Below are 11,414 nucleotides of genomic sequence, written 5' to 3'. Positions count from 1 at the left end.
TCGTTGTTATGGGAGGCACGTGTGTGTATGCTCGAGTATGTCATAATGCTGTTATCAACGTAATAATGGGTTTATCTGCAACACGCTTTTATCGGCTAAACTCGATCACTCTGATTGGCTTCCATGTTGGTGACATCACGCCCCAAGTGTTTTTTTTATGTTGATAAAGTCGGGCAATGACTTGTATGTTTACCGAGGGAACTCCACTTTGCACTTGACAACGGCATTTGCAAGGCACTCCTGTGTAGCCAAGTTGGTGTTAATGTTAACACTGGAAACACAGTTATAATGGAAAACGGGTATGAGAAGCGTTACATGGACAGTAAGCATTTTTGGGGGCTGCAATATAGAATTGCAATCCTCAAAGATTGTCCGCTTTTTTTTCCGATTTGTGAAGCGATTCCCAATTGAAAAGCACTACGACAGTGTGGCGATTTCGTAGTGCAGAAAAAGGCTAAATGTACACCGATTTGTAGTATCCCCGTAAAGACATAATTATTTAGTTGTGTTCCTTTGTCCCCTGATAGTTAGAGACACTGGACAATATTGGTAATTGTCTAAGACCAGTCTTCTCACCTGCTGTATCTCAACATAGGCATACAAACCTGTGAAAATTTGCGCTCAACCTTGTCACACGAAGTTGTGTGCTGCCAGATGCTTGATTTAGATACCTCAAATTCGAAATCTGAGGTCTCCAAATCAAATTCGTGGAAAATATATACTTCTTTCTCGAAAACTACTTTACTACAGAGTGAGCCGTTTCTCACAATGTTTCATACTATCAACAGCTCCACATTACTCGTTACCAAGTAAGGTTTTATGCTAATAATTATTTTAAGTAATTACCAATATTGCCAACTGCCTTTAAGGACCTTCCGTAGACTTTGCACCCCAGTCCTTAGAGATCTTTTTTTCCATTGCATGATTGGTTCTCGGTCCCCATAAGGTAGTGAGTATTTAATCACGCTGCTGTTCCACATGGAACGGAGTAAAAAATAGACCCGTGTCACGCTAACCTCAAGGAGTACAGCGTGCAAACCATGGCATTTTCTGGCAGGCAAGAAACTGAGAATTTGTATCACTCTAAAAAAGCAAGAGATTAAAATGCAGCGATACCATTTGTTACATGAAAATTCACAAACAATACAATCCAATAGGGCATTAACTGATGTAGGTATTAATAAACACAAACGTATGGCAGCTTAGGAGTTGGAGGACGCAAAGGACCTTGCACGTGCAACAGGTGCGCATGCATGTGTGACGCAATGGCTAACCAACAAGATACCAAAAGTTGACTGATATTGGGGCTCAATTTTATACATCCGCTTAAGCAGAAACTATTACTTAATATTGTTCTCCTAAACACAAGTAAGCAAATTATCAATCACAGATTGTACATGTGACATGCTACTTTGGTTGGTTACACTACTTAATTGGGACGCATAATTATGTCATGCTACGCAACTTATTGTGCTTAATAGGACGTTCATGACGTCATCACAGCTGATTATACCGCGAACGTGCAGGGATAAATTGTACCTTGTCTCAGCTTGCCAAAGGTTTAGTTATGATGCTTATGTCGGAAGGGCAATAATGTTTTTCTTCGAAAAATTCGACACGCTATACGCTATGACTGCGCGGGAAGTACATGATGACCATTTAATTTGTAATTAGTTACACAGCACCGTTGACAATGCTATATCAATAATAAGCATCGTATATCATCACCTCAAATTCATCCAATGCCTCATTGACCTCTGTCGTATTGTTTTACGTGGCCCTATATAGAGGGACACTGTGAACAATAAAATTTAAAGGTAAAAACTAAGAACATGGAATATTATTTGTGTTCCCTTAACATACGATTTCGTTCCCTCGAAGTAGCTTTTTGTTCCCTCGAAATATTGTTTCAGTATACGTGGCCCTATATAAAGGGACATGTGAACAACAAAATGTAAAGGTACAAACTAAGAACAGGAAATATTATTTGTGTTCCTTAACATACGATTTCGTTCCCTCGAAGTAGCTTTTTGTTCCCTCGAAATGTTGTTTTGTTACCGGAAATTTTGTTTTTGTTTTTCTAATTCGATCCCTCGCAATAAATTCGTTCCCTCGAAACATTTCATTGGGTGACATCATGTCGAAGGAGCAAAACAAATGTTTTGTTTTTGATTTACATGTCCCTCTATGGGCTCTGTACGATCGTATAATAAAAATGACCCAAACATGACATGTTGGGGTCTTCTCAATTAAAAAAAAAATCTTCAGATTGTTGTTTTAACTTACTTGTATCGTTTAACATGTGCATCATTAAAACATAATCCACAAACACTTACATTCACAATTGCTGAAAGTTTACTCCGCGGACTGAGTGCAGAAGACTCGAAAGAATTCGGATGAGTTAAAGGTTATTAATTGGTGAGGAAAGTTTCAAATGCGTTGCCCCAAAGCGTGAAGACGCATGCAAGTTCCCATGGTTGAATTCGCGCCAAGGTACCACGACCGTCACCTTCTCTTTATCCCTTTCCACTTTCGCAAAGAATAATGAGTTTTTAGAAGGTCAAGGTCCAATTTTCCGATGGTTCTCTCGCAAAAAACGACGTTAATTCTTGCATAAATTTCCAGACTCAGTTTTTAGCGTATTTCACGGCTTACTGGACAATGGTGATCGATCGTCAGTATGCTGCCGGGGAAGAGACGGTGTTTGGCTAACAGGTAAAGTGTGACAGGACTTTGGAATGTATCAATTGTTCCTGCATCCTAACTGGGTCCAAGGTGTCAGTTTCTTAAACTGAATACATTTGCTTGCCTAAAGGGGAGAGTAGCCTATGTCGACATTTTTCTTGTTAACAGCCTGTGGGAAGCTCAAACCATAGAGTTATGATAACACACTAATATTTATGTTATGAAAAAAAATGCTGGGTAAACACCCCCACCCCCTGATCAAATTAGCCATCTTGAAAAAAATAAAATGTTTGGTAAAATTATCCGACTTGTCACTCCGTAGTGATAAAGGATATATAGGTCATTTCGTTTTAACTGACATTCATGTTCTCATGACACCTGCCGTATAGCATGAATAATGGAGCCAGCTCAGGTTTTTGTATAGAAATACCCAACTGTACCAATTATTAGTTGGACATGATAGAAAAAACATGATGTGTTCAAACCTAACAATAGAAAACTAGGGTACTGGAATAATGACAACTGAGTGCCTTAATGCAGTGCCTAATTCTCTTCATTCTATTTCTGACCTTGTAGACACTGGAATAAACCTGATATGTAAAATATTCAGAGTCAAGCACCGCTAAATCGATAATCAGTTCACAAAAGGGGAGTTTGACCGAGTTCTTATTGTACAATATTGACCGAGTGAAATGTTGTTAGGTCAGTTAACTTGCATTAGGAGGTTTTCAGCTTATTACCAATCTAAAAAGGGTATCGACAAACCAGTTCGAACAGTGCTTGCAACATCACGATTTCCGCAAGCTTTGACGACGTCATTGAAGCGAATTACTTATGGGTTTTGGGTCAAAGATTGGTTTCTGTCAATGTAATGCAGATTTATAAAGATACATTTCAATGAATCATAAAATAATTATTTATATACTTAAAGCCACTTAAAGGGTTTACAGAAGGTTATAGTGAAAGACTTCTCTGAAATATTATTTTAGAAATGCTTTAATTTTGGAGAAAACATTACAACAAAAACAATTCTCGATATCGAGATTTGCGGATTTATTTTAAACACCACGACGAAACGTGCGAAAACAAGGGTGGGTTTTCCCGTTTTTTTTCTCCCGACTCCGACGACTGATTGAGACTAAATTTTCACCAGGTTTGTTGATTTTTATAAAATTTGTAATACACGAAGTGTGGGCCTTGGACAAATACTGTTTATCGAAAGTGTCCAATGGCTGTAATGATGTGACGTTTCGACCCTCGCAGAGTCTTTCTCGCAGGCTATAACGAACAAAGTAGAAAAACATGGTATTTTCGTACAAACGTCGAAACCACGCGGGTACAAACCGCATTTCTGGCCGCAGTGTTTGCGAGCGGACGCTAACCCTCATAAAAATATGAAAAACGGGTTAAAGAATGAATCGTTCCTGAGTTTCAAATGTTTTCGAGGTGAAAAAAAACCCACACACAATAATTTGGGTGGAACTCTTTATTGCTATGTTCATTAATTTGTGTTCATTATTTACCAATCTATGACCCTATCTTTAAACATTTTTTATTCAGCTCTTGTCTGTCAAGCCCGACGAACGAAAACAAACTTGAAAAGATTCTAATTTAATTTGTTCCGCTCAATTTAACCATCACAATGAACACTGCACGGCAACGCAAACAATTAGTCGTGCTTTTGTGTTCAGCTCAAAAACAAACATAACGATATTGATCCTGGCTCTACTGGCACAAAAAGGTAGTAAATTAAGAAAAACATGTTCACTTAATATTATTTTTAGAAACACGTGTTCAAAAAACAGTATGGTGCTGTTGAGTACACAGTGTGCTGTGAATGGGCGGGGGCAGAGGGGGGGGCAGAACGCAAAGGATGATGTACTGTTTGGGAGTGATGAATTTGTTCGTATAATTGGCATTGACGTCACGAACGACCAATGATGCCTTAAGCATGTTTTTTTCTAAATTGTCATTATTTTTCGTTAACAACAACCATCTTTGGTAAGTTATGCATATTTAACATTTAATTATACTACCGTGACAACATGCCATAATAGCAGACGAATTATACTGTGTAGAGTTCTCACATTCATTCCCCATTATTCGATTATCACCAAACCCAAAACTACACGCACAAGTTCAAATTATATAACCACTTGTTGTTTTGCTATCAAGTTGTCTTTTCCGCTCAAGTGGCATACCCGGCCTCACAGAGATAAGTAAAAAAAATCTAATTATTATTTAAAGGGGTCGAAGTTATATTTGTAGGTTAACAATAAATGATTTCGAGGGAACGAACTTTACTATTATTTCGGGGCAACGAAGTAAGACTGACATGTTACATATCTAAACGCGTAGTTAAGATGATCTCTGCTTTGATGTACAATACAGCCAAAACGTATCAGTAGGCCTATATGTTGTTCTCTGTGCTTTGTTAAAGGCGGTGGACACTATTGGTAATTTTCAAAGACTAGCCTTCACAGTTGGTGTATCTCAACATATGCATAAAATAACTAACCTGTGTAAATTTGAGCTCAATCGGTCATCGAAGTTGCGAGATGATAATGAAAGAAAAGAACACCCTTGTCACACGAAGTTGTGTGCGTTTAGATGGTTGATTTCGAGACCTCAAGTTCTAAACTTGAGGTCTCGAAATCAAATTCGTGGAAAATTACTTCTTTCTCGAAAACTATGGCACTTCAGAGGGAGCCGTTTCTCACATTGTTTTATACCATCAACTTCTCCCCATTACTCGTTACCAAGAAAGGTTTTATGCTTATTTGGGGTAATTACCAATAGTGTCCACTGCCTTTAAGGAATCATGTCAAAAATTGGATGCAAACACGGAAGAACAATCTTCTGAATCAACAACAATCCCAGCGAAACATCTAGATTAGCGAGACGAAAACTCATGCATTTGTGACGAACTGTAAACACCTGTGACCAATACTACTCCACGTGCGATAATTTGAATTTCTCATAGCTGAGTGGATAGTATTCTATGGTTGACATTATGGCAATTTGGCGCCAGATAATCGTAACATGTGGGTAGGTATAACTTCTCACAGCTGTTTACTGATTGAATGTTGAATGGCAAATGCTTCACATTTCAATCAGAGAAGACGAATCATGAACAGAAATACGAAAGTAAACTAGAGTTTACATAAAACAGGCTAAATGGGGATGGGCTTGACACACTGCCCGAAGAACAGCCATGGTATAGAAATAGAAAGTGTTGCGGGAACACGATGTAAAATTAACCTCCTTATGACTTGTGGTAATTCTGAAAAGAACCGTTTGTTTAAACTCGACGTTCCGATCAGATGCTCTGATCTTTTTCTGGAGATGGACAAAATAAGATTGAAAACAAAACAGATAACTCGGACAAATGGGGGTGTCAACAAGAACGGGGAGAGGAGAAGAGGCAGGCAGAGAAGAAGATTGAGGGATGACATAGGATCATCTGCAGGACCCGTATTCAGAAAAACAGCAAAGAATTAAGTAATCGTCTTGAATGCATTTTCATGAAGGGAGCTATATAACAACCGATGAACAAAGCCTAAAGTCATTGCTGTTGAATGCATTTCCCAAGAGAAGGGAACCAAAGAACACGTGAAGGCTACGCAATGCCGAACGATGAATATTATTTTGATCATCAAGTCGAAAATGCCACTTTGTGGCGCCATTTTTTTCTTTCTGTTAAGGTCTGATTAAATAATCCCCCACACAAGGCATTAATCATAGCCAAGGGTCAAGCCCGAGCGTCAATTCGGACACATTTATTCTGTTCAACAATCAATATGTCGGGTACAAATACGTCTGCTGCACTTGTCAATAGTTGCGTCGTCCAAATATGTTGGTATGGACACTCCGTTAATTAACCTGCTCGGTCTTTTCTTAACTGTGTTTGATATGTCACTTTAAATGTAAATGCTATCAATTTAGATCAACTTTGAAGACCATGTTTTCACGTAACGTGATTTGTAATATTGTGTGATATTGTCCCCGTGGTTGTCTTGTTCGAAAGGGAAAAGTACAAATTAAAGCTTTGTTTATTCTGCTTCACTTTTTTTTCCTACCATGCTGGCGCCATTTTCATCTGCTCGACGGTTACTAAGTTCCAATAATCCAAATTATTTTTCAGTTAATAACCTAAAGTCGTCTATCCCTGTCCAGAACGTTGCTTCATATTTTCCCTTCACATGGGTAATAACGTTGACAGAGTATCTTTTCAGACTATGTATTAATCGATTTGTGATATGTACAGGATGCGGCTCCAGGCGTTTGTACAGTATTTATTTATCAGATGCAGATGCAGATAATGATGTTTCAATTTGTGTCGTAGTCTATATTATTATATGTTGATACATTGTACAATTGTTGCACGCTGTGACGGGGTCCATGGCGTTTTGTACACTCGAGGGGGAAAATGGAACCCGAGGCCAAGCTGAGGGCGCCATTTTTCCTCGAGGGTGTACAACACCCATGAACCCCGTCACAGCGTGCAACAATTGTTTTGTTATACCTTTTGTATAATTGTTATTCCTCTTCTCGAAGTTCTGTTGTCATCTTCAAACATTATTACGACGGACTTTTCATTGTTTAATAGGCAGAGGAACGAGAAACAATTCCCTCAAACCCGCGGTTGTTTCGTACACAGCGCGAAATCGACCAACGCTGGGAACGATCAAGGTGATGTACACCGGTGTACATCACTTTTCATGTTACCCGGCCCGTCGCGAGCCATGTAACATGCGTTTTTGTTGCGCGTCACATGATTGGTTCTCGACCGATCAAACTTCACAGTTTGTTACCTAGGTATAACAATGTTTGTTGTTGCCAGTATTTGAATAAATTGCTATACTACATATTATATGTATTATTACCCAAAGTCGGTTTTATGAAATAAATGTTGTTGCTAGTAAACTTTTAAAATAAGACACTCTGGCTTCAACCCATGTCATAACCAACATCAGCGACTTTAGAAATTGGTATATCTTTGACAGTTTGACGCATATTATAGGGTCATGTCACACGTTTACATGCAACCAGTTCCAGGCAATCTCCAAGAAGAGAAGTCAACCACATTTGAATATTCACATATTTATTTGTTTTTGAAAATCGCCTTGTGAAAGTTGCTTCGTGTGGCAAGGCCCTTACGTTCCTGATCTTTGTCGCAAAACGGCGAATATTGATGACAACATTAGCATGTCGCAAATTATCCCAAATTGCTTAACACTATACATGTATAGAGGCATGCATTCTTATTTTACACCTCAGTTTCAACACTGGCCATGCGACTTGAGGCAGAACATTTCGAAAGCAAAAAATGTACCCAAAATATGTGATGAAAAGTCACAAAAGAAAAATAATGTTGGGATGTCCCTTCGAAATCACATTAGTCTGATGAATGAATGACGTCACCAAACCGACATGTTATGTGTTTCCGAGGATAACTATGATTCAATTAAAGACACCTGCGAACATACAGAATACAATGTCAAAAATTGTAATGGGATACCTACTCACAAAATTATCGAGGCAGTGGATTTGAACAGGTGTAATGGTGTTGACACGTTACGATCGAATTGCACGCCAAACAAGGCCGCGCATTCTTTCTTTTTGAACACCACGTCTCAAAAGACTGCATTGAGATCGCATAGTGCGTGCTGGGAGAATTTTAAGAGCTCTCCATTGGAAACAAAGAAGCCATGTGTTGACATATCTTATTTCGAAAATAAAAAATGCCAAGAAGCTGCGAATGGGGCTGTTTCTGTTGAGCATGGTATTATGTCAATACAGAGCTTTATCATTTTCAATATCTCTCTGTAAAGTGGTCAAAAAGTTGCTATTCCACTCAGGGTGCTCAAGTGAAATTACAAGAACGTTACAGTTTTGAAACTGTACTTTTAAATTTCCAGGAAAACGCAATTTTGTTTGTATAATGAGAAGTAGAGAAGTTAATGGCTCTTTCGTATAACAAATGACCATATTGAAATAGTTTAACAACGTAGCTTTACATAATAATTGCTCTATAAACCATCTAAACTTTCTACACTTTCAACTTGGTTTACTTGGTTTTCAGTTACGCCGGACTGATTGATGTACACGTCTTATACATTTAAAATTTCAGCATAATAATGTATCAGTTCTAATCTCGGTGCAAATACATGCCTTTATAGGTACAATTGCCTACAAGCTCTGATTCTAAAACGGATCCCTTTGTGGTGTCATGTTTATTTTCATCTTCCATGTATCTTTATTGTATTCTTGAGTGCAAATGTATTTTATGTTTTGATACTGTGGAATTCCATAAAAGGACCGCGAACCCTTGAACAATATGCCTCTCTTAATGGCGTCGAACCCAGGATGGGGCTATACGCCTTTCTTAATATTTATGCATGAGATACGTCACAATGCTAACCCAAAACGAGGCGATGGGCGCAGCCACTGCAAGTGATGGGACAAGTGCGCCCATAGCCCCATTGTGATTTAGAATTATGAGTTATGCATAAATAATATTGACTTGGATGAATGCACAGATGTCACAATGGATTACATCAAGTTTTGTGAGGAGATGTGCATTCCTAAGAAATCAACAACTCGTTATCCCAACGACAAACCTTGGTTTGACGGTTCAGTGGACAAGGCACTCCGCTCAAGGGACATGGCATTCAAACGAGGGGACAACGCATCTTGGAAACAGGCGAAATACGCAGTCAGGAAGACAATTAGTGACGCTAAACGCCGTTACCAAGGGCAACTCGAGGACAGTATTTCTTCTACCAATTCCAAAGAAATGTGGAAGAGTTTCAATAAAATGACTGGATACATGCCCAAGTCCGTAGGTGTAACATCTAATGATCCGTTATTGCCAGACCAACTGAATGAATTTTATGCTAGTTTCGATCGCCTTTTGGACAGGGCAACAATGCCTTGTAGCGATGACCTTCTTCCTCCATTTCAGGTTTCGTTGGACGATACCCGCCGCGTCTTGTCCAAACTAAACGAGAGGAAGGCTCCTGGTCCGGATGGGATTTCCTCTCGCCTTTTGCGATCATGCAAAAATGAACTGTGTGACATTCTCTGTATTATTTTTAATTGGTCATTGAAGATTTGTCATGTTCCTAAGGTATTTATACATTCATTTGTCATTCCTGTGCCCAAGCGTACACCTGTTTGATAAAATGATTACCGACCAGTTGCTTTGACGTCAATTGTTGCAAAGTGTTTAGAGTCTCTGGTACGGCAATATATTTCAGCTAATATTCCACCTGCTCTTGATCCTTATCAGTTTGCTTAAAAGAAAAACAGATCAGTAGAGGATGCAGTGTCTCTCGCATTATTTAATGTAACACGGTTTCTGGATCAAAAAATGCCTAATTATGCCAGACTTTTATTCATTGATTACAGCTCGGCCTTTAACACGATTTCGCCTTTTAAATTATATGACAAGTTGACTCTTCTAGGGTTAAATGTTAATCTTTGTAAATGGGTTTTAGACTTTCTATTGGATCGTTCTCAGATTGTCAGAGTCGGAAACGGTTACTCCAAACCCTTGGTTTTAAATACCGGGACGCCACAGGGTTGCATTTTGTCTCCTTTGCTTTACTCGTTATTTACATACGACTGCGTTAGTACTTTAGCCAGCAATTTTATGGTTAAGTACGCTGATGACACGCCTGTATGTGGATTAATTAAAAATGACGAGACATCGTACCGAAATGAAGTGCAATCTATTGTTAACTGGTGCACTGAGAACGATCTAGAATTAAATGTCAATAAAACACAGGAATTTGTTATTGATTTTCGCAAAAATCTTGCAGCTATTGCTCCCTTGGTCATTAATGGTTCTGAAGTGGAAATAGTGAAATGTTTTAAATTTCTAGGTGTAATTTATCATCTGATTTGAAATGGGGATGTAATGCAGATTCAATTGTTAAGAAAGGTCAGCAAAGATTATTTTTATTGAGACGGCTGAGAAGCTTCCATGTCAGTCAGCCACTTCTGTTGAAGTTCTACCGAGCGGTGATTGAGAGTGTCTTGACACAATCAATGATCGTTTGGTGGGGCAGTGCGATAGCCGATGACCGGAAGCGTATCAGCCGGATCGTTCGCACCGCTAGTAAAATCATAGGTTGCCAACTTCCATCACTTGATGAACTGTATCTCTCTCGAGTTAAAAAACGAGCCATCTCTATAGTAGATGACCAGTTTCACCCAGCACATTCCCTCTTTCAGCCCATGCGGTCTCAGAATCGTTTTCGTTCAATTAAATCTGGATCCAACCGTACTTTGCAGAGTTTTTATCCCACAGCTGTTCGTGTTCTAAATGACAGGTTTTCATCACGAATGTCTATTTCTGATTTTTATTCTTCGTACTATTTTTATCTTTCGTATTTCGCCTGTTTATATTTTATTTCCATGTATTTTTGTATATGGTTCATTTTTACTGTAATTTGTATACAACATAATATTTTTAGACACGCAAAACCAAAACGAATTTCACTGTACTAATATTTGTTTTTTTACAAGTGACAATAAAACATTATTCTATTTATTCTATTCTATTCTATTAAGAAAGGCGTATAGGCGCACGTCCGCCACCGTGCAGTGGCTGTGCCTTGTACCTCGTTAAAGGGGTTCACTGTGAGTGAAGATGGATGTCATTATAATACACTTGCCGAAGTTTCAGCTTCATGGGTAAATTTGTATACTAAAACTCCTGA

Source organism: Asterias rubens, chromosome 3, assembly GCF_902459465.1.
Source record: "Asterias rubens chromosome 3, eAstRub1.3, whole genome shotgun sequence".
Classification (NCBI taxonomy): domain Eukaryota; kingdom Metazoa; phylum Echinodermata; class Asteroidea; order Forcipulatida; family Asteriidae; genus Asterias; species Asterias rubens.
The sequence above is the reverse complement of the archived record's forward strand: the minus strand, read 5'-3'. Positions refer to the sequence as shown.